The following is a 24,921-nucleotide window of genomic DNA, read 5'->3' on the forward strand; positions in this document are numbered from 1 at the left end:
AGGCAAATTTAAGGGTCACCCACTTAATATGCTACTTTCCAAAATATACTCATATTCCAATTTGCAATAGTTGGCAATATTTTCCTTTCCTTGTGGATAACTAACCCTCACCCTTATTGAACACATTCTTTGAGAGTAGTTTGATATTTTTATTGCAGTCCCAAGACTACATAATCTATTGTCACATTCTCCTTGTTTACTTTTTTCTTTTGTCAATAAAATACATCTTAGAGAGATGTTCAGGCTCCTCTTTAGCTCAAATAGTGTTGATTAAATTGTCTAGATTATGTCTCTAGTTTTGCCCCTGATGGAAAACTAGTCCAAAATCAGAAAAGAAAGTGCCTTGACTTGGCTTTAAACATAATGAAACTCATAGAGTGTGCATTGTATTTTAAATTTGAAAATGAATATAATAGCTACATTTTTGTTGTATGAAATCAGTGAGCTTTTAAAATGATATCTTAACCCATTATATCTTAAGTCGCACAAAAATTCATTTTGTTTCTTAATAAAATTACTCACTGCTAACATTTTGTTTAGTTCATTGTTTTATGTCTTTATCAAATCTGCCCCTTATATACTGATCTGATGATATACTGACCCTGGTTAATCAGTTTAATCTAACATGTACCAAGAATGCAGTTCTGCCTTCTTTCTCACCTGCCCATGACACATAAAATAAAAAAATAAAATAAAAAAAGTTTTAAAGCATCTAACGATTCATTCTTATCCCCATTCTGCATGTTATCCTGTGGGTTCCTTTTTACTCCCCTTACACATTAGCTACACCCACTCAGACTGTAGCAGTAGTTTTCTTTACAGTTACAAAATATTTTGAGGTCAGTTTCCTTTCTGTGAAAATTGGAATACATATTGGAGGGTAGCTTTCCCTTCCTTGGAGCCATCAATCTTCATAAATATATTTGTTTGATTTAAATTTTAGACACTCCCTCTGTGCTCTGTACCATATCTAGAACACTGCCCATGTGGTTGAATGTTAGTGATTGTCTTGTCAGATAGTAAAGCAGAGAACAAAGGGTTCTCTATTAAATAACCTACATTAGAACAACCCTGAGTGAAGGGAGCAAAGTAGAGAGTTCCCCTCACTTTTCCATCTCTGCTGTCCCTTGGGCAGCACACAAGACAAAGAAGCTCATTTGTAAGAGTTCTTGGGCGATTTTAAAAGTGTAAGGGAGAAAGATGAAATTTTCAGCTGGAGATGTCCTACTTACTTATGTAAGCCACAAAGTCAGCCTTCTCTCTCCCCTGGGGGTACATGGCTAATCAGTCAAACTTTCAGAAAATTAATCTACACTTGAAATTCTGTCAGCAGGAGGAATTCAGATGCGTGCCACAAAGGTTTTGGCTGGTACCACTGTATCTGCCCTTTTAAAAAAATACGATTGCTCTTTGGGATTAAGTACAACCACAGTTTAGATTATGAAAAGAGCTACCAGAAGATCTTAATTGAATTGAGTCCTTTCCAAAGTGCTCCTAGCTAAAATATTTGATGTAATTTTAGATAAAATTATATTGCAATACTTACTCACATATGTGAAAATAGGTGTAGATAAAGGACTAGGAGGAAATTCATTGCAGCATTAAGTTATTGTTCCCAGAGAAGAGTTTAACAGTATTTCTTGTCTTATATGACTGTAGTTTTTAATTTATATTGATCCTTTATTGATTTATGATTATGTATTGCTTTGATCATAATATATTTAAAATCAGTTAAATTGTAATTTAAAAAATAAGAGGAATCCAGTATTTTTGTACGTGTGTGTGTGTGTGTGTGTGTATGCATAACATTTAAAAGTTTGATTTGAAATTAGGGAACTGATTTTTTAATATAGAATAATGGGACTGTACATTAAAAAATATAGTGAGTGGGAGTCCTAGGTAATGACTTGCACAGACACTGAATGCAAGATGTGAATGAGCAGCCTAGAATTAAAAATCATACACCAGAGTTTGACATCATGGAACATATTTTAGAACAGTCAGTATCTATTAGACTAGAGCACTGCCAAGGTTCTAACTTAAGATCATAGTGACGCTCATCAAGCACTAAGGTGTGACTGAGTACAGGGTGAGAAAGTGGCAGTTGATGCTTTTCAGAGAAGTAAAACCATTAGTCCTAAAGGATGCAGTGTAGACTTTGGTAAAGTCATTTTCCTGTGAGCATATACATGTGTGTGTGTGTGTGTGTGTGTGTGTGTGTGTGTGTGTGTGTGTGTGTGTGTGACCTACATGTCAGTGAGTTAGGACCTCCTGGGAGGGGTTGGGTATATAAGAGAATATCACAAGTCAGCCTTGGGAGGCTCAGTCATTAATTGGATTAAGGCGATTTGCCCTCACTTAGTATTTCTCACTAGCAGCACTATTAACATTTGGGGATGGATAATTCTTTGTTGTTGGGGGTGTCCTGTACTGTGTAGGGTGTTCAGCAACATCCATGGCCTCTACCTATTAGTAGATGCCAGTAGCACCTTCAACCTGTGATTACACTAAAAATATCTCCAGACATTGCCAAATATCTCCTTTGGGACATTATTTCTAGGAATGAGACATGCTGCTCTATCTGTTTACAAGAGGTGAACTACTTCTGGGGAAAAAACTATCACCCAGAGGTTTTGTAATCTTTTCATATACAACTTCTGACATTCAATCAAAGAAATAAGGTACAGAAACAACAAAACAACAGATAATAGAAACATGCAAAAATGACCTAATTATTGGAATCATGAGTTACATATATTAAAGTAATTATACAAATATATTAAAAAAAGATGGCAAGAGTGGTAATTAGACAATATCAAGTATATAGCACAGAACTAAACAAAAAACTGTTTTGACTGACTTTCACTCATGGTGTTTTGTTTCCTTGTGTGCACATTTGTTAGTCTTTGTGAGCTCATACATGGTTTATCATAAACTCTGGAAAATCTTGAAGCCAAATCCAGGACTCTCCTTCACTGAGGATTTGTATTAGTTTTTCACATGTTATTACTGATTTTGAATCTGTTTGGTCCTCTTTAAAGGGACCCCAGTTTACACAAGAAATCTGAGGTCCAAATTCTCTGCTTTTATTCCTTGAAGTGCTGATATAGACTTGTAGACTTTTACCCCCAGGACCCCTTTCTTGTGACCTTATGGTAGTTGCTCTTGTTCCAGCTCATGTGTGTTTTTGGATTTCTTGGAAAATTATATTACTTCCCATAAGCCCAGCAATGGGACACTTTATGTTAGGTACAATATGTTATTTACTTTCCATATTGCTGGATGCTAAAGCCCATATACTATGTACTTCATTGTAATATACCTTCTGTAATGCTATTTTAAGAAGTGAAAATTAGTAATAAAAACTCTACATTTAAAATCAGATCTTCCCACCAAAAAATAAATAAAATTGAAAATTAAGTGGAGAATAGATAATAAACTTAGATCTGGAAGAGAATAAGCTTAGAATGTTTATTAATTATACTTCCTTGTATGTCAATGTCTAGCCAAAGAAAGGAATATGCAAATTAAAATTCCCAGTGGAATTAATGCAATGTCTCATTACATAACATACCATCAGCAAGCAATCCATCCTTTGGACTTTAAGCAATCAGATATGTTTAAGCCAAAGATGACTCAAGACAAAAGTAATCATGGTTCTTCCAGCATTTCTTTCTGCATGATATAAACTTAATCATTATTTAAAGCATCTAATCTCTTAAGTCTTACTTTGTTCTAATTTATTACCTCATTTCATTGCATGAATAGCTTTTGCAGTAGTGAGTTTATTATTGCCAGGACTGATTGAATAGCCTGTTTCTCTTGATAAATCAGGTGAAAACAAAAGTCATTTTGCCTCGAACTGGTAGTGCCATTTCCTGTTACTTAAAGATGACATAGCTGTTCAACCAATGGCACGAATCTTTTTGACAGTTGGCAATTACATGTGATTTTGTTTTGTTCTGTTGTTTATTATTCTGTATTTGCTTCTTTGATTTTATTGATTTGAATGGGAGACACATACAAGCATAGTTTAACTCATAGTATGAAGAGATCTTGGGTAGGCTCATATTCTGTTTCAAACAAATGATTGTTTACTCTACATTTTCTAGTGAGGGAGATGTGCAGGTTTACATGAAGGACCTGCATTCAAATGACATTATTTTCTAACTTGTTTTCCATTGCAAATAGAGACAGATAATCACATGCATCTGAGTGTTCTTTCCACACCCTCCTTCTCTTCCTCTTTTCCTTAATTGGAAGCATATTTCCCTATTTTCCTCCAGCTCTACACTACCCCTTTGATATGCTTATCCAAATGGAATGTTCCTCTTATCTGGTAGCATCCAAGGAACATAGAGTTCTCATTTATTTGGCCATCATTCAGTTTTTTAAGAAGCTATGTTTAGCTACAGAAATTTCTATGGTCTTTCCTATGACTATTTAATTTTCTTGAAATAGTAAAAAAGATTTTCAAATAATTTTTTTCCCATGTCTTCTCACAGTCTCTGAACTGTTTTCATGACTCTTAGCTATTTTCTTTTGCCTTTAAAGGGAATATTCATTAAGATCTAATTTAGAATATCTGTATTTCCACAGAGACGGATCATATATATTATGGTCCCAGTAAGTTCCATCATTTGGAACTGGATTTCTGTAGTTGACTAATTTTATTTCATAGCCAATGAAAGTGCTTCTCTATCTTAGTTTCTCTAGAAAAGAAATTGATTTGAAGGGAACCATAGGCAGTTGGCTTTCTATTTTTGATGATTATTTAAATAAGTTGAATAAATTGGTATGATTTTTATATGAACATTACATAATAATACTCTTTGAGAAAAAAATTGCCAGTGGTAGGAAGTGCTTCTCAGTTCTCTAGAAAAGAAATGATTTGAAGGGAACCATAAGCAGTTGGCTTTCTATTTGTGATGAAAGGTAGAAATTTTAATATTTAAATGTAAGTTGAATAAATTAGTATGATTTTTATATGAATGTTGTATAATACTAGTTTTTGAGAAAAAATTATAGGTAATAACCATGGCAGCTGCCATTAGAGTCTAATAAATTTTACATGTTGACCAGAAAGACTTGGAACATTTAAGTAGATAACAGGACAGCTAAAATTGGTATGATTTTTAAAAATCTAATTCTATGATTACATCTGAGGCACTGGAGATCATTTAGTCCAATAGTTTTGCACAGAGAATAGAAAACTGAATCTATGAAAAGTGAAAATGACTAGTCCAGGCTAGATAGAATCATTAAAAAATCAACCTTAACCCACCACACTGCAGTGTCACCTCTGTCATAATCAAGTGACCTTACATTGTCTTCCCTTGGTTTCTATTGTGTTGCACTGATCTATTTGTCTTATCTTTTACCAGCAATACTTTCTTAAATACAGTAGCCTTATAGTATGTCTTAAAATCTGGTATTGTAATTTCTCCAACCATTTTTCTACCACAATGTTTTGACTATTTTTATCCGTTTGCATTTACATACCATTAATGATACCTGATGGTATAGGATGCACTTAATCTATAAATCAATTGCTGGGTAATTAATAGTATTAAGATTCTAATTTATAAGCATTCCCTCTATTTATATATTCTTTAATTTCACTTATTTATAGTTTTCTATGTAAAGATCTTGACGTCTTTCATGCATAGTTCTCATAAAATTTTTGTTATTAAAAATTATATCATTAAAAAAATTTTACATCCTAGGTGTTTGTACCTGCTAAATAAAAATATAACTAAATTTTAAAATATTAACCACTAACATCTTATGATCTTGCAAAATTTGCTTAATTGTAATAATTTATATGTAGGTTTTTTGGGTTTTTCTACCAACATAATCATGTTATATGTGAATAATTAGTGTTATTTCTTCCTTTCTTTATTCTTTTTATTTCTTTTTCTTGCCTTAGAGTTGTAGATAAGATGTATGTGTAAAACTGATTAGAAATGGAGATAGTGGACATTTTTGTCTTGCTCCCAATTTGAGGGAATATGTTTTTGATATTTTACTTCTAAATGTGATGTTTGCTACAAATTTATTTCATATTACATTCCTCAAAATAAGCAAGTTTCTTTCTGTTCTTTTATTTTTTCTTCATGAAGGAGTTTTGAATATTATCAAACATACAGTGTTCATCTACTGAGATGATAATATGTTTTTCTGTTATTGTGATGAAATATTTTAAATTGATTTTTAATGTTAAATCAACCCTTTAATCCTGGACCAAACCCAATAGGATATAATTATTTTTGCAAATTGCTGGATTCAGAGTTTGTGAGAGAGATTGATTTGTAATACCCTTTTCCTATAATGTCCTTGTGTGATTTTTGTTGTTAAAGTTATTGTAGCATATGAAATTTAAGTTCTAGACGTAGTTTGATCTTTATAAAACATTGTTTTAATTTTATAGACTTTATTCATTCAGATTTACCTTCTATTTACTTTTTGTTTTTTATTCATTTCCTTATTTTAGTGTTTATGTTTTGGGTCATTTTCCTTTTGTGTGAAGAATATTTTCTTTAATATTTATTTTGATAAAGCTCTCTGGTTGCAACTTCAGTTTTTGTTTGTAAGTGTTCTCATTTTGTAATCAAGTTGGAAAGATAGTTCTGTTAGGCATAGAATTCCAATTTGAAAGTTTCTTTCAGAATTTTAAAGATGTCACTCCTTTGCCACTTGTCTTAAGCATTTATTCAATTGTCAATCATCCATTTTTTTCCTTTGAAGGTAGTGCATATTTTTAACTGATTATTTTTAAGATTTTCTCTTTATCTTTCAGTAATTTTGATGAAACTATCTTAGCTATGCTGTGTAGGCTCTTTTTATTTATTCTGTTTCAGCTTCATGAAACTTCTTGTATCAGTAGCTTAAATTCTTTCAGCATTTAAATTTGTTTGCTATGGCTACCATAACAAAGTAGTACCAAGTGTACTTAAAACACAGAAATTTATTTCTTCACAGTCCTGGAGGCTAGAAGTCCATGATCAAAGTGTCAGCAGGGTTAATTTCTTCTGAGGAATTTTCTCCTTGGCTTGTAGATGGCCATCTTATCTCTGTGTCTTCACATGGTCTTACCTCTATGTGTGTCTGTGTCCTAATCTTCTTTTCTTATAAAATTGGGGTCACTTAATGGATGGCCTCATTTAATATTAATAACCTCTTTAAAGATTCTGTCTCCAAGTACTATCACATTCTGAAGTTCTGGCTATTAGGATTTCAACATATGAACTTGTGGGGCACATATTCAGCCCATATCTACACTATTAGAAATGTCTTGTCGATTATATTTTAAAATATTACTTCTGTCTCATTCTCTTTTCTTTGGGAACCCAATTAGATGTATGAGGTATTATTTCATGTCCTTTGTTCCTTTATCCTTTTTTTCCTCATTCTCTTTGTTTTCCATACTTCAGTCTGGGTATTTTCTACTGACCTATCTTCCAATTTGTTAATCCTCTCTTCTCCTGTGTCTAATCTATCACTGAATCTCTTTATTCAATTTTAAGTCAGTTACTATATTTTATAATTGAGAATTTCCACTTTTTTTTTTTTACAGATAATTCTCTGATGAATTTCTCCATTTAGTACTATTTAAAAAAAAACAGGTTAATCATAGTTACTTTAAAGTACATTTCTGACAATTCCAGCTTGGTTACCTGTATCATTAAGATTTTCTCTTTGTCTTTCAGAAATTGATGAAACTGTATCTTAGCTATGCTGTGTGGTTTCTTTTTGTTTATTCCTCTTAAGCTCTATGAAGCTTCTTGAATCTATAGCTTAAATTCTTTCAGCAGTTGTATTATTTAACATCTCCTTTTAGCATCTTTTTATTTAGTTTTTAATTTTAGTTACTGTATTTTGAAATTCAGGATTTCCACTTGATTTTTTTCTATAGATAATTCTTTGATGATTTTCCCCATTTGGTAATAAAGCTTTTTAAAAAATATATTTATCATAGTTATTTTAAAGTCCATTTCTGACAACTGAAGTTTGGTTACCTGTATCATTTTTTGGATCTCTTTCTATTGCCCATGTTTTCTCTTTTATTTATCACCATTCTCTCCTGTCTCTTGTGTTTGTGTGATGTTTATCAGTGCTCTCCTTTGCAAAGGTCCCTGAATTCCAATTACTGCCTTTTAGCTAGATGAAAAAGCCAGAAATTCTCTTAGTTCATTCATCTTTTAGATGTTGCTTTCTTTCAATGTTTCAACCTCTTGCCCTAAAAATTTTCAGGCTTCACAAATGCATGAAGGGGATTATTTGCATAGAGAGTAAAACTCACTTTCCTATGGTCCCTTTTTCTCTGGGATCTTAGTCACTTAAATCCAGGCTACCTGAAAAGTCTTTGACTTAATTTCATATATTGAATTTTTGCTGGTTAAAAATTATTTCTGAGGCTAGAGATAAAGTGGAGATAGGACTTACAGGTGCAATAGGGGTTCCTTGAAAAATAATATCAGTATAAAATACCTTCTGAACAAATAGTATTACTTAATGTTGAAACCACAAGTTATCTCACACATGTTAGCAGAGGGGAAAAAAAAGAGTGTGGAAATTCATACCAAGGGAGAAACATACTAGCTTTGAAAAAATGCTAACTATGTTCAATTATATAAAAAATATAAAGTTATAATACATGTGGGTCTATTTGTAGAAGCCTTTTACTCTTTAAGTCCTATATTTATTTAATTTTTAAAAATGTTTATTACTACCACAAACAAATATCACAGTGGTACTTAGGAAACCCAAACAGTAATAAAAAATAGTTTTTTTATTTCAGTCTCTAAAGGTTCTTAAGTAGGCATTCCCAATTTTGCAAAATGTTCAGTAAAGGTTTAGTTACTTCCTAAGATTATAGAGCGTGTAAATGGTAGATGTTATGTTCTATCTTAGGTCTTTCTGAGTCCAGAGCACAAGCTCTTTTAACTCCTACCCAGAGACTCCCTTCTTGGCTTTAATTCCTTCAGTGAGGGGTGCTTATTCCCTACCGTGGCAGGACATCCCTACTGTGGCAGGACATTCCATTGCAGACTACTCTGATGGGTAGGCTGTGATTTATTATAGGATATTAAACTCTATTTCCCTATAATTCTTACCTATTAGTTCTAATTATGCTAGTTGTACTATAAAATAGCAAAATTAAAACAAGTTTACTATATCCTTATATTTTACTTCATTTCTGGCAGTTTTGGCTGCACGGTTCCCAGGCTCTGCCTATGTTTGACACCACTTTATTGAAAAAAAAAATGGTTTAAGTCCTGGACATGATGTGAAAGAATGTTTCCCAGAACTGAATAAAATGTGTGGGTTGGTATATATGTAATTATTATTAAGACTTCATTTTAAGATACCATTTAGCAACATAGATAAATTATATCTTGACTTTTATTTTATATATTTTTTAAATAAAAAATTTTTTGTTTGAAATAATTTCAAACTTAAAAGACTGAATAATAGTACAAAGGGCTTTTGTACAGGAAGCATTTGAGGATAAATTAGTCACATAGAGTTCCATCACCCTCAAATCTAAATGTACAATATATACATATGTTCTCATATATACGTAACATATATACACACAGTATTCTTTCTAACATTTTATGATTTCAGGAAATCAATATTGTTAGATTCAGAAGCAAAGAATGGAAAATTTAGTTATCAGTAGAGAATAATTGTTTTATGATATATATTTTTTTAATTTTAAAAGATGAGTTTGTGATATAGATTTCATTGTTCAATTTGTAAAATAAATTTACTAACTCTCCCTGATATGGGAAGAAAGCCTGTGTAACATTGTAAATTTAATTCACACTTCTAAATGTGTTTTGGAGATGTGGTGTAGTCAGTCACAATTGCGAATTTTTTAAAGTAACAAAAGCCAAGAATTTAAAAGCGACTAGGGCTTGATTCTCCCCTACCTCTCATTGCCCAAAGTTTATCTTCAAGAAACATTCCATAGAAACATTTCTCTGATTATATCAACCCCAAGCAAACAGTGAAATTCAAATTTGTTGCCTGTGTTTACCCTTGTGCATTTATGCCATAGAATCCTTCATGATGAATTATAGTTTTGTGCATTTATTTATGACCTAGAATGGAATCATTACAGTCCATACCAGGGAGAGGCCCAGATGTAATATGATTTATATTTGTAGACTCTCAAAACCTTGTTTCTTGAGCAAGTTACTGCCCAAGGTCCTGCCACAGCCCTTACCAGCTGAAAGGGAAGAGATTCTTACTCTAAGTGACATTGGCCATTTCATGGGGGCCACATTGATTAGTTACTTAAGCTCCACATTTCCTACCTTAGTCATTCAGACATTTCAGCCTCGGACCTCTGGTGTAGTTTCTGAGTTACATTGGTAAATGAGTATGATATTGTTCCTAATTAACAGAATTTTTATTAGAAAAAAATGAATCAAGTAATTTTACTTGTTGTATTAGAAACTATCTTAAGGTTGAAGTAATGACATAATCTAACTTAGATGTCTAACAGACCTCCTCTGTGGTATTTTCTTGATCCCTTGGAAACCATTAGAAAAAAGTGAAGCCTGGTACTCCCACTTCCCTTTTTCAATTTTGGACACTCAAGGAAATTATATCAGCACAACACTTGTTTAAATGTCTTGTTTCCTCACATTGTCCATGACTGATTACTTTAATCCTTGTGTGTACTAAGAAAGCACAACAGAAGGCTTGACATTTACCCGTGTTTGAGAAAGTCAGGAACAACTCCTCCTTGGTTAGTAATTGTAATGTCAGTGTGGCTTGAATTCTAAGAAGTCCCACTGCCCATTTTGAAATGGCAGGTGAAAGGTGCCTCTTCACTCCCAAATGTCTGATGGAAGGTACTTTATTCCCACACAAAAATATTTGTACTCAGATGAAGTGGTGCCGAATATTACTGTTCTCAAGTGTTAAATTCCTCCTCCTAGAATTTTCAAGGGAACTTTGGATGCATTTGGCAGGAGCTTTTTCTAGTTCAATCGGTTGCTATGGTAAACCTATTATTTTAGGCAAAGGAAGACTGTTAGTAAAGCGCTAATCTCTTCTCTGTTTTTTGTGAGCCTCTAAATCACTCTCCAGTGATCGAGCACATGCTGCAAGTGTGGTTTTTACCATTTTAAAAGTGAAAGAAAATAAGGTCATAGAGCGTGTTCCTGCTGTTCCCAGGCTGGCAGGTGCGTTGGATGAGGTAGGGCTCTCCTATAATAATCTGGTGCTGGATCAGTTATTTTTTTTTAGAGAAAAAGGAATGAGAAAGGAAAGGAATGGATTTTATGTGAGTAACTGAAATCCAAGCCTCCCAACATGGTTTTACAAAAATGTGAATAATAATATTTATTATTTATGGAGCTCTTACTATGTGTCAGGCTCTGTCCCATGTGCTTCATATGAATTACAACATTTAGCCTTTACAGTAGCCCTGTGCTGTCATATTATCATTCCCATCTTGTAAGCATGATGCATGAGATTTAAATTACCTTCCGAGGGATCACATTGGACAGTAAATGTGTCAAGATTAAAATCTAGATTTATTTATAATTAGAGCCCATGCTTTTCATTGTTTCTGTGCCATAACATTTATTTCCCTTTTACAAACATTTTAAGACTCATTCCCAGGTGTCCTTTGACAGGAATCTTCTCTAGTCCAAAGGGTATGTGTGCTCATGCATTTTACCTTTATTCTCTATGATATTAAACGTTTTTAAATGTCCTTCTTCATTTCATATCTTCAGTTTCTAGCACACACTTAACCCATAGTTGATATTCAAAATGTGTTTGTTGAACGAATGACTGAGGGAGTGATCGAATGAGGGCAGATATGCAAGATTGATGAGCTGCTAAATCTATTCTTGAGCACGAACACATTTGTGGTTCTTTATGTGGTATAATTTGAAATAGGTTACAATCATTTTCCAGCTAAGCACCTCAAATGTGAACATATGGGGTAGAAACAGTGTGTATGCTGTGTTGTGTTTTCAGTTACGGCTTCAGGAGATGATTTCAGTCTTTACCTGTCACTGTTAGGTCCACACGTCTACCATGCGGCATCTGAGAATTCCAGATTTTACTCCTTCACAAATGCATAGCATACTGCTGGTGCTAATGGAGAAGAGAAGGTTCGGTTAGTCCTAAACACCTAATGAAGTATGAGTTTACCCAATTAGTTGTCGATGACTCTCTCCTGAATGTTAATCCATGAGGCTGGGGTGGCGTCCGTCTGGTTTTTCTTTGTATCTCCTCCATTAATACATGGCAACTAGGCACCGCTGATTTGCAGGTTGTTCCTGTGAAAATGAGATTTTAAAAAGGAGAAGGTCGTAGACAGCGAGGGAAGAAGACAGAATCTAAAGATTGAGAGAGTTGTCGCTGCTGAGATTGTGCTAAAGGAGGAATCCGAGGAGAAAACCCCCCAGAAGAAAGAGGGGGGGAGCGATCACGTGTGCGTGGGGTGACCCAGGGGAGGTCTGTTGGGAGGCAAAGGAGGGAGCAGCGATCAAGAGTAAGAGTAGGATGGAAAGGCGGAGGAGAAGATGTTTGCAGGGAAGACAAGGTGGTCACGGTCTCAGTCTCACATAGTTGGCCTGATACGAGTTGAGAGAAGTGGCCTCTGTTGGAGATGAATGCCTTTTCTTCAGGCAGTGCTTCCAGAGACCTCTCTGTTTTCATTAGGAAAGAGTCTCCATCCTAAGTATTAAAAGGGAAGAGCAGTAATTGTTATAGAAATGACCGAGGAGGAAGAGCTGACCTTTCCGTTCTTTTGCTCACTCTGTGACGTTAGTGAATGGCCCGCGGATCCCTTGTTCACTGTGTGACTGAGGAAGTCATATCTTATCTCACTCAGACGTTCATCTTCCTCATCCGCAAATTGTGGGGCCACTTGAACTTGATTGTCCTTCATAATTTTTCCACCTTTTAACAGCCTCCAATTTTATGAAATAATTAAATGATTATTTCTGTAACTGCACTCCAGCAGTGACTAAGGACGAAAACTAGTGAAATTACTAAATAAAATTTGATCTTTCAATTTCTAAAGAGGGAAATGAGACCAACTAGCTTTCTGAAGGTTTCAAGCTACCCTTTTTTATCTCATCGTACGATTTATTGATACAGAGCTATCCTTTAGGCAGAACAAAAGTCCTATTTTCTGTTACTTTAGTATTAAAATAATGTTTTGTTTGTTTATACCTTGCAGCCTCTTGTGGGCAAAATCCAAAAAATCGTAAGTGAAGGTTTCTTCTAGGCTCTGTCAGGCATATCTTAGCAACTTAAAATATTATAAAAATTTCAAGTATTGTAATGAAAAGTGACTCACCAACAAAGTATATTTATTTTAATTTTGCAGTTTATTCCATGGGAGTTACTAAGAGGTACAGATAATTGACTGTTGATAATGATCATCGTGTGATATTTGTATGGTGAATGATCCATTTTTGTTCTTGGTTTATTTTTCTTGTGGTTATATATGAGCTCATAGACAGAGTAAGTTTTACTTATCTGCCTTATTTGTGCAAATATTTTGTCTCAATTTATTGATTATATTTCAGTCTTGCTTATGTTATCTGTTACCTTAAATAAATTGAATATTGAATATTTTCCGGTCAAATCTGTCAATGTTTTCCTCTATGTTTCCGATTTGTTGCCATGTTTGGAATAGTCTTTCCCACCTATATTCCTGTCCAGTATTTTATGTTTTCAGCTTTTACATTTAAAGGTTGAATACATTGGGAATTTATTTAATTTTAATGAACTAAGTAAAGGGACTAATTATTTTTATAACGTGGTTCACTCGTTATATCAGTATGGTTTCTTGAATAACCCATTATGTCCAGAGAAGTATATAGCATATTAATTTATACATTATGAATCACTAGAAAGTGATCACACACCAAACCATGATCGAGGGTCAAAAATAGAATAAAGCCAGAATCCCAGAATCTCCTTCCCTCTTCCCCGCCTCAGTTACCTCATAGACCCTCCTCTGAAAAGACTATTATTGTCACCTTCGTGGTGATCACCTCTCTGCCTTTCTCTCAAGTTTTCCACCTCAAAGCATATTCCCAAACACTGGTGTTTAGGCTTCCCTGTTTTGAAATGATACCATCAAATAATACGGATTATTTTGTAGCTGACTTCTTGTGCTCTACATTACGTTTTGAAGGTTCAGGCATGATGTGGCAAGTAGGGATGCTGCCCTTACTGTAATTGTTGTTTGGCGTTACATTTAAGACTGTAACTGACATTTATCTGTTCTCTCATTGATGGACATTTGAGATATTTTTCCTTTAAGACTATTAGGAATAGTGTTGCCAGGATTGTTCTGCATATCTCCTGGTACAAATGTATATACTTTTCTCCAGAGAACAGAACCAAGAATTGATTTTCTGCCTCATAGATTATGCATATCAACTTTACTAGACAATGCTAAACAGTCTTCCAGAATTCTCTACCAATTTATACTTCCATCAGCTGTAAAGAGTATGCCATGTTTTTCCAAACCATTGCCAAAATGTGTCATGGTCAGTTCTTTTTAAATTTTATTTTGGTATCATTAATCTACAATTACACGAAGGACATTATGTTTACTAGGCTCCCCCCTTCACCAAGTCCCCCCCACATACCTGTTCACAGTCACTCTCCATCAACATAGTAAGATGCTGTAAAATCACTACTTGTCTTCTCTGTGTTGCACAGCCCTTCCCATGCACCCCCAATATACATGCTAATCGTAAGGCCCCCTTTCTTTTTTCCCTGCCCTTATCCCTCCTTTCCCACCCATCCTCCCCAGTCCCTTTCCCTTTGGTAACTGTTAGTCCATTCTTGGGTTCTGTGATTCTGCTGCTGTTTGGATCCTTCAGTTTTCTTTTGTTCTTATACTCCACATATGAGTGAAATCATTTGGTACTTGTCTTTCTCTGCCTGGCTTATTTCACTGAGCATAATACCCTCTAGCTCCATCCATGTTGTTGCAAATGGTAGGATCTGTTTTTTTCTTATAGCTGAGTAATATTCCACTGTGTATATGTACCACATCTTCTTTATCCATTCATCTACTGATGGTCATTTAGGTTGCTTCCATTTCTTGGCTATTGTAAATAGTGCAGCGATAAACATAGGGGTGCATCTGTCTTTTTCAAACTGGAGTGCTGCATTCTTAGGGTAAATTCCTAGAAGTGGAATTCCTGGGTCAAATGGTATTTCTATTTTGAGCATTTTGAGGAACCTCCATAATGCTTTCCACAATGGTTGAACTAATTTACATTCCCACCAGCAGTGTAGGAGGGTTCCCCTTTCTCCACAACCTCACCAACATTTGTTGTTGTTTGTCTTTTGGATGGTAGCCATTCTTACTAGTGTGAGGTGATATCTCATTGTGGTTTTAATTTGCATTTCTCTGATGACAAGCGATGTGGAGCATCTTTTCATGTGTCTGTTGGTCATCTGAATTTCTTCTTTACAGAACTGTCTATTCAGCTACTCTGCCCATTTTTTAATTGGGTTATTTGCTTTTTGTTTGTTGAGGTGCGTGAGCTCTTTATATATTTTGGATGTCAACCCTTTATCGGATCTGTCATTTTTGAATATATTCTCCCATACTGTAGGATACCTTTTTGTTCTATTGATGGTGTCCTTTGCTGTACAGAAGCTTTTCAGCTTGATATAGTCCCACTTGTTCATTTTTGTGTTTGTTTCCCTTGCCTGGGGAGATATGTTCAAGAAGAGGTCACTCATGTTTATGTCTAAGAGATTTTTGCCTATGTTTTTTTCTAAGAGTTTTATGGTTTCATGACTTACATTCAAGTCTTTAATCCATTTCGAATTTACTTTTGTGTATGGGGTTAGACAGTGATCCAGTTTCATTCTCTTACATGTAGCTGTCCAGCTTTGCCAGCACCATCTGTTGAAGAGACTTTCATTTCCCCATTGTATATCCATGGCCCCTTTATCGAATATTAGTTGACCATATATGTTGGGGTTAATATTTGGAGTCTCTATTCTGTTCCATTGGTCTGTGGCTCTGTTCTTGTGCCAGTACCAAATTGTCTTGATTACTGTGGCTTTGTAGTAGAGCTTGAAGTTGGGGAGTGAGATCTCCCCCACTTTATTCTTCCTTCTCAGGATTGCTTTAGCTATTCGGGGTCTTTGGTGTTTCCATATGAATTTTTGAACTATTTGTTCCAGTTCATTGAAGAATGCTGTTGGTAATTTGATAGGGATTGCATCAAATCTGTATATTTCTTTGGGCAGGATGGCCATTTTGACGATATTAATTCTTCCTAGCCAGGAGCATGGGATGAGTTTCCATTTATTAGTGACCTCTTTAATTTCTCTTAAGAGTGTCTTATAATTTTCAGGGTATAGGTCTTTCACTTCCTTGCTTAGGTTTGTTCATAGGTATTTTATTCTTTTTGATGCTATTATGAATGGAATTGTCTTTCTGATTTCTCTTTCTATTAGTTTATTGTCAGTGTATAGGACAGCCACAGATTTCTGTGTGTTAATTTTGTATCCTGCAACTTTGCTGAATTCCGGTATTAGTTCTAGTAGTTTTGGAGTGGAGTCTTTAGGGTTTTTTATGTACAATATCATGTCATCTGCAAATAATGACAGTTTAACTTCTTCTTTACCAATCTGGATTCCTTGTATTTCCTTGTTTTGTCTGATTGCCATGGCTAGGACCTCCAGTGCTATGTTGAATAACAGTGGGGAGAGTGGGCATCCCTGTCTAGTTCCTGATCTCAGAGGAAAAGCTTTCAGCTTCTTGCTGTTCAGTATGATGTTGGCTGTGGGTTTATCATATATGGCCTTTATTATGTTGAGGTACTTGCCCTCTATGCCCATTTTGTTGAGAGTTTTTATCATGAATGGATGTTGAATTTTGTCGAACGCTTTTTCAGCATTTATGGAGATGATCATGTGGTTTTTGTCTTTCTTTTTGTTGATGTGGTGGATGATGTTGATGGATTTTTGAATGTTGTACCATTCTTGTATCCCTGGGATGAATCCCACTTGGTCATGGTGTATGATCCTTTTGATGTATTTTTGAATTCGGTTTGCTAATATTTTGTTGAGTATTTTTGCATCTACGTTCATCAGGGATATTGGTCTGTAGTTTTCTTTTATGGTGGGGTCTTTGCCTGGTTTTGGTATTAGGGTGATGTTGGCTTCATAGAATGAGTTTGGGAGTATTCCCTCCTCTTCTATTTTTTGGAAAACTTTAAGGAGAATGGGTATTATGTCTTCCCTGTATGTCTGATAAAATTCCGAGGTAAATCCATGTGGCCCGGGGGTTTTGTTCTTTGGTAGTTTTTTGATTACCGCTTCAATTTCGTTGCTGGTAATTGGTCTGTTTAGATTTTCTGTTTCTTTCTGGGTCAGTCTCGGAAGGTTGTATTTTTCTAGGAAGTTGTCCATTTCTTCTTGGTTTCCCAGCTTGTTAGCATATAGGTTTTTATAGTATTCTCTAATAATTCTTTGTATTTCTGTGGGGTCCATCGTGATTTTTCCTTTCTTGTTTCTGATTCTGTTGATGTGTGTTGACTCTCTTTTCCTCTTAATAAGTCTGGCTAGAGGCTTATCTATTTTGTTTATTTTCTCGAAGAACCAGCTCTTGGTTTCATTGATTTTTGCTATTGTTTTATTCTTCTCAATTTTATTTATTCTTCTCTGATCTTTATTATGTCCCTTCTTCTGCTGACCTTAGGCCTCATTTGTTCTTCTTTTTCCAATTTCGGTTATTGTGACATTAGACCATTCATTTGGGATTGTTCTTCCTTCTTTAAATATGCCTGGATTGCTATATACTTTCCTCTTAAGACTGCTTTTGCTGTATCCCATAGTAGTTGGGGCTTTGTGTTGTTGTTGTCATTTGTTTCCATATATTGCTGGATCTCCATTTTAATTTGGTCATTGATTCATTGATTATTTAGGAGCATGTTGTTAAGCCTCTATGTGTTTGTGAGCCTTTTTGCTTTCTTTGTACAATTTATTTCTAGTTTTATGCCTTTGTGGTCTGAAAAGTTGGTTGGTAGGATTTCAATGTTTTTGAATTTACTGAGGCTCTTTTTGTGGCCTAGTATGTGGTCTATTGTGGAGAATGTTGCATGTGCACTTGAGAAGAATGTGTATCCTGTTGCTTTTGGATGTAGAGTTCTGTAGATGTCTATTAGGCCCATCTGTTCTAGTGTGTTGTTCAGTGCCTCTGTGTCCTTACTTATTTTCTGTCTGGTGGATCTGTCCTTTGGGGTGAGTGGTGTGTTAAAGTCTCCCAAAATGAATGCATTGCATTCTATTTCCTCATTTAATTCTGTTAGTATTTGTTTCACATATGGTGGTGCTCCTGTATTGGGTGCATATATGTTTATAATGGTTATATCCTCTTGATGGACTGAGTCCTTTATCATTATGTAATGTCCTTCTTTATCTTTTGTTACTTTATTTTGAAGTCTATTTTGTCTGATGCTAGTATTGCAACACCTGCTTTTTTCTCTCTGTTGTTTCCATGAAATATCTTTTTCCATCCCTTGACTTTAAGTCTGTGCATGTCTTTGGGTTTGAGGTGAGTCTCTTGTAAGCAGCATATGGATGGGTGTTGCTTTTTTATCTATTTTGTTACTCTGTGTCTTTTGATTGGTGCATTCAGTCTATTTACATTTAGGGTGATTATTGAAATGTATGTACTTATTGCCATTGCAGGCTTTAGATTTGTGGTTACCAAAGGTTCAAGGTCAGCTTCTTTACTATCTTAGTGTCTAACTTAACTTGCTTATTGAGCTATTATAAACACTGTCTGATGATTCTTTATTTCTCTCCCTTCTTATTCCTCCTTCTCCCTTGTTCATATGTTGGGTGTTTTGTTCTGTGCTCTTTTTAGAAGTGCTCCCATCTAGAGCAGTCCCTGTAAGATGCCCTGTAGAGGTGGTTTGTGGAAGGCAAATTACCTCAACTTTTGATTGTCTGGGAATTGTTTAATCCCTCCTTCATATTTAAATGATAATCGTGCTGGATACAGTATTCTTGGTTCGAGGCCCTTCTGTTTCATTGCATTAAATATATCATGCCATTCTCTTCTGGCCTGTAAGGTTTCTGTTGAGAAGTCTGATGATAGCCTGATGGGTTTTCCTTTGTAGGTGACCTTTTTTTCTCTCTGGCTGCCTTTAATACTCTGTCCTTGTCTTTGATCTTTGCCATTTTAATTATTATGTGTCTTGGTGTTGCCCTCCTTGGATCCCTTGTCATGGGAGTTCTGTGTACCTCTGTGGTCTGAGAGGCCATTTCCTCCCCTAGTTTGGGGAAGTTTTCAGCAATTATTTCTTCAAAGACACTTTCTATCCCTTTTTCTCTCTCTTCTTCTTCTGTTACCCCTGTAATGCAGATATTGTTCCATTTCAATTGATCACTCAGCTCTCTTAAAATTCTTTCATTCCTGGAGATCCTTTTATCTCTCTCTGCATCAGCCTCTCTGCGTTCCTGTTCTCTGTTTTCTAGTCAATTAATGGTCTCTTGCATCTCGTCCATTCTGCTTTGAAGTCATTCCAGAGCTTGTTTTATTTCTGTGTTCTCCCTCCTTATTTCTTGCATATTTCTCTGCAAGTCCATCAGCATGGTTATGACTTTTGTTTTGAATTCTTTTTCAGGAAGACTGGTTAAATCCATCTCCCCAGGTTCCTTCTCAGGGGAAGGTGTAGAAGATGTCGAAGCTGTCTGGGTTAGTCTTGTCTGGATCATATTTTTTTGCCTTTTCATGTTGACAGGTGCAGTGGTAGCTATTGACTCGTCTGTCAGCTGGGAGAGCCAAGACTCTTTCCACTTGGCTCCTGGCCTTTCTTTACTGGGACAACTGCGACCCCTAGTGGCTTGTGTTCGGCAATTGCGTGTAGACTGGGTCTCTGTATCTTGCCTGGCCGGTATGGAGGAAGCTCCCTTGCTGTGGGCGTGGCCAGCCTCAGGCTGATGCTCTGCTATGGCGGGGCCCCGGAGGGGTAATGGACGGGGGGCTGTTTGGCTGTTTACCTCCATGAGGGGTCTCAGAGCTGTTGCCCAGGGGGTTAGTGCACCTGGAGTTCCCTGGAATTTCCAGCTGCTTGACTGTGACCCGGGATGCTTCTGTCCAGCTGTGGGGTCCCTGTCCGTCTAAGACTTTCAAAAAGCACTCGCTTTTCTTTGTCACAGGGGCGCCGGCTTCTGGACCCACTCACAGGTCTTACTTTCCTGCTTCCCTAGTTCCCAGCACCCCATGCACGCACTGTGTCTGCGCTCTGGTCGGAATGCCTGGGTCTGGGTGTTCAGCAGTCCTGGGCTCCGTCTCCCTCCAGCTCCGACTCCTCTCCTCCTGCCGGGAGCTGGGGGGAGGGGCGCTCGGCTCCCGCGGGGCCGGGGCTTGTATCTTACCCCCTTCGCGAGGCGCTGGTTTCTCACAGGTGTAGATGTGGTCTGGCTGTTGTCCTGTGTCTTCTGGTCTCTCTTTTAGGGATAGTTGTATTTGTTATATTTTCAAAAATATATATGTTTTTGGGAGGAGATTCCCTCTGTCCTACTCATGCCGCCATCTTGGCTCTACCTCCACGGTTCCTCATGGTCAGTTCTTAAATGTTTGTTAATGGATTGGTTTGGAATAGAATGTCTGTGGTTTTAGTTTGCATTTCCCATAGGATTAAGGGGGAGTATCTTTTCATATGTCTACTGACCATATGAATTTTCCATTAGAGATGTATCTTAAAATTTTGGCCTTTCAGTTTTACAGTATAATACATTTTTATTATGAAAAGAAGTCAGTTGTGTTGCTCAAAATAATAAAGTGTTTAATATTTGGAAATGTCATTCTCCAACATTTTCAGTTGGAGTTCTTAGTGAAATGAAATAAGCTATGTAGAAGAGCAGAAATTATAGACATACATATCTTGTTTGGCATTATATTTTCACGTCTAATCGAATACTTCACACAAAACACATTTTTAATATTTGTTGAATTACAAATAACAAGTATTTTGGAGTAAGTATATCAGGATTTTAAATTTTAATCTAGTGCTTATGAAAAAATGTACTCTAAGGCAAACATATACACATCTTTGAAAGAAGATGTCTATCGTAATGAGTGTGAGAAAATTTAAATTTAAGAAATTTAAATTAAAAGAGATATATTTTATTTGCTAAAATGATTAGTTGTGCCTAGAGCTATATAAATTGTGCCTTTTGTCAATGTTGTGACTAGAATTTTCCCCTGTAGAAGTTAACTGTCAAATTTGAAATGTTAGGTAAAATCTATTTTAATCAGGATTTCTAGATATCCGCCTTACTTCATTACTCTTTGCTGGTGTCTAATAAGCCTTAAAATACAATTAATAGGGATTGCAGTCACTTATAAAATATTATCACTGGACTGACTTTTTGTGTATGCTTAAAGATGATCTGCTTTATTAAAATTTAGTAGGAGTGGGACGACTCAGTGTAGAGAAAATTTCAGATGTTTTGATTGGATGATACTGATGATGTTGACTGAATTAATTTCTTCTCAGATAGTTGTTTTCTATCCTTTCCATCTGTTCCTGAATTGTCTTCTTAAAAATGACTTGGCTCATTTGTGTTTCTTTGAGTATATCTTTCTTTAGATTTTTTCTTAATTTGTTATATAAAATAGCACTTACTAATGCTAGACATGCAAACTTCCATTATCCTTCATTCTTAGTTATGAGAATATTAATTTAATTGTCATTTGAGAAGCTATGATTCTATCTCCATAACATTAAAACAATCATTGAAATAATTTTGTTTAGTAAATAAAGGAAAGTGATTTGAGTCAATGTTTTATTTTACAAATAAGGACTATAAATCAGTGTGCAAAAGTTTCCTACTACATCAAGGGAGAACTTTGCTGGCTGCTAACATATATTTATATCCTGTTAGGATATAAACCTCACCAGTAGCCTGGATCGGATTGTAAAGAGTTCATATTTATGGGAATGGTCAGGCATATGCTTATGTAGTATAAATCTTGCTTTCAGTGATCTAGTAGTGCTGTGAACAGAGTACTGTGAGATCAGAAAGAGGGAACAATTTTGCCAGGTAACTGGATAGGGTTGGCATGAAAGGTTTCATAGAGATAGGATTTGAGCTGACTATTGATCACTGGGTAGTATTTTATAGAGAAAGTGGTATAGTATAAAATAGAGAGAAGTGGAGTATGTAAGCAAAGTCTCTGAACCTGAGTGCACTGTGAACATGGCATATTTGCTTGGAAAGGTGGGTTGGACCAATAATGGAGAGTTCTGTTGAGGAATTTGACCTATGCCCCTAAAGTCACGTAGAACTATCCTGTGAAAGAGAGAAGTACTAATCATAGGTATGTTTTAAGAAAGTGGATTTTATGAAACTTCAAACGGAAGGGAGAAGAAAGTTCATTAAAATCAGGAAAGAATCAAACATGTCAACAGGTATTTTTAAGGTTTGGTGACAGATTAACTTTAATGGTGATCTTCTCCTAGATAAAAAGAGTCAGGAAGAGGAGTAGGTTTGTGAATAAAGATAATGAATTTGCTGTGGGACTTATTGACGTAACTGGGGAAAAAATGGTATTCAGTTGATTGGAAATGCATATGTATCTGGGAGAGACATCCTATTCTAAGTTCACATTTTACCATTAAAGCTCATACATTGTCTATTATTACCAAACTATTTACATGTGATTGTTGTTTAGTGTGTCTATTCAATAAACATTGATTCAAACATTATGAGGACACATGAGAGGTGCAGTTAATTCTGCTATATTTGTGGAGTTGCTTGAGTAGAGGGTGAAAGCATTGTAGATTTGGTGAAATTTACTTTGGATCTTGAAGGATGAGTGGAAATGTACCTGGCAGATAGATGTCTTGGTAGTGACTGGACCAAAGTTGTGAACTGAGACTGCAAAATAATGCACTTTAAAATGTGGGCTGCATGAAGAATTTACTCTTCTTTACCTTTCTATCTGTGAAAAATTAGCCTTTCTTGTACGATTTTTTGCCTTTCCATCAGAAGTTAGTATAACCTATAACCTACAATAGAGCTACGTCCATAAAGTTAATTTAGCGAATAGTTGCCTTGCTCCATCTTCTTAAAACTCCAGCAGATATGCGCCCCCACTCCCTGCCAAAAGGAAAGAATTGCAGAATGGTTAATTATTCTGTGGTATTTGAAAAAGATATGTGAATTGAAATCTATAAGGGAAAAAATGTACCTAGGACTGAATACTAATACTTTACTATCCAACTTTATTGAAGAAATACAAGACAGAAACTATCCACAATGAAAACAGTGAACTGTAGATGTTTGAACACATATGCCAGTATTTAGTTCATCTTCCAAAGAGGCACAGATACTAATAATATATATCTAATGTATATCCAGGAAACTTCCTATATGCTCTAAGATGTTAATGAAATTGTCATCATAAATACATATGCTCTTAAACTTAAAAACTGATGTTGTCTTAGTAACTGGCGCTGTGTGTCCTTTTGGGAATACTGGGATTGATGTTTCCCACATCTGTCCACAAGGACTGGTTAATTGTACCTGCCATACCACTGATGGTCCTATAGTTTATCTCTTTCTCTCTGCAGTCTGGATTATTGTTGTCCTTCACACATGCACCGATGGTGAGGGCCAGCATGTTTATGCATACCAGAAGGTAACTGAGGCTTAGAAATTCTGTGTTCTAGCATCAAAACTGCTAATGTCTACTTGCTGGCCTTGGGCAAATCATTTAGTCTCAGCATGCTGGAGCGTCCTCATCTGTTTAATAAATTGTGGGAAGTCATGGATCCTCCTGACATTTTACAAAACAGAAATGTGTGCTGGTATATTTTTCCAGGGAGAGATATGGCATCTACCAGTTAGATCTCTTGATTGCAAACAACAGAAGCCAACTTCATTAACTGGGATGAATCAGATTTTATTGAACGGGTTAGGCTCAGAATGCAAGGTTGGCCCCTCGGCTCACCCAGCACACTGGGGAAGCATGGCACTGCCAAGACCTGGCCTGGCAGCCCTCACTTCTGAACTCCGGCCGCTTTGTGCTGCGCTCCCGTGTCCTGGGCACTCATGGCTCTGTTGTTGCACTAGTCACTCTGCCACAGACCCCGCACCTCAGCCTTTGCCCTCAACAATTGGAGCCCTGGCTGTGTGGTCTAGGGTGTCCCTGCTCTGTCTGCCAGGGCACAGGAAGAGGGAGTATCATGGCGGAGACGAGGGCTCTGCTTCCTGCTGGGCTTGGGGCTGCCTCCAGCCGGAAAGGGAGACAAGATGAAGGGCCGCCAAACAACGCTCTCTGTTGCCATCTTTTCGCCAGATTCTCAAAGGGGTCATGGCCCCACCACGTCTGCCAGAAGAGATTATGAATCACTGCATTAGATTATCTTTAATTACAGCTCTGAAATTATATGATTCTAAATACCTTTCTTCCATCCTCTACCAACTCAGAATTTCTCTAACAAGATACAAATGCAGCGACAGAGGACTAACAACATTCCAGGGTCAGCCCTGAAGCATCTTATGATCATTTCAGGGAGTAGGTAATTATGACGCCTGGGCTAATGACAGAGAGTAACAGATGTCCTGAAGCAGTCACCCAGCGGAATCTCTGCCAAACTAGTCCCAGTTCCTTAGACAAAAGGAATGTACTTTCCCATACAGACTCCTGGTGTCCTTATGTGTCTGTTAAGATGCAGTATGGCTTAACGGTTAGGTGCACAAACTTTAAAGTTAATGAGAGTGGTTATGAATTTTGAATCTATCCCTTACTAGCTGGTTCACCGTAGGAAATAACTTGACCTCATTGTGTCTCCGTTTCCCTCCATATTACTATCATGATAGTGATGCTGATTGTAATGTGTGGTATGAAAACAAAATCATGGAATTCAAGGA

The 24,921-nt window shown here is 36.1% G+C and overlaps 1 protein-coding gene across 2 annotated transcripts in view; it reads left to right on the forward strand.

The window, feature by feature from the left end:
* ITGBL1 (integrin subunit beta like 1) overlaps positions 1-24,921 on the forward strand; it is a 220,713-nt gene that overhangs the window by 163,905 nt on the left and 31,887 nt on the right. The gene's annotated exons all lie outside the window — the stretch shown is intronic.

The sequence above is a fragment of the Manis pentadactyla genome, chromosome 17, assembly GCF_030020395.1.
Source record: "Manis pentadactyla isolate mManPen7 chromosome 17, mManPen7.hap1, whole genome shotgun sequence".
Taxonomy (NCBI): domain Eukaryota; kingdom Metazoa; phylum Chordata; class Mammalia; order Pholidota; family Manidae; genus Manis; species Manis pentadactyla.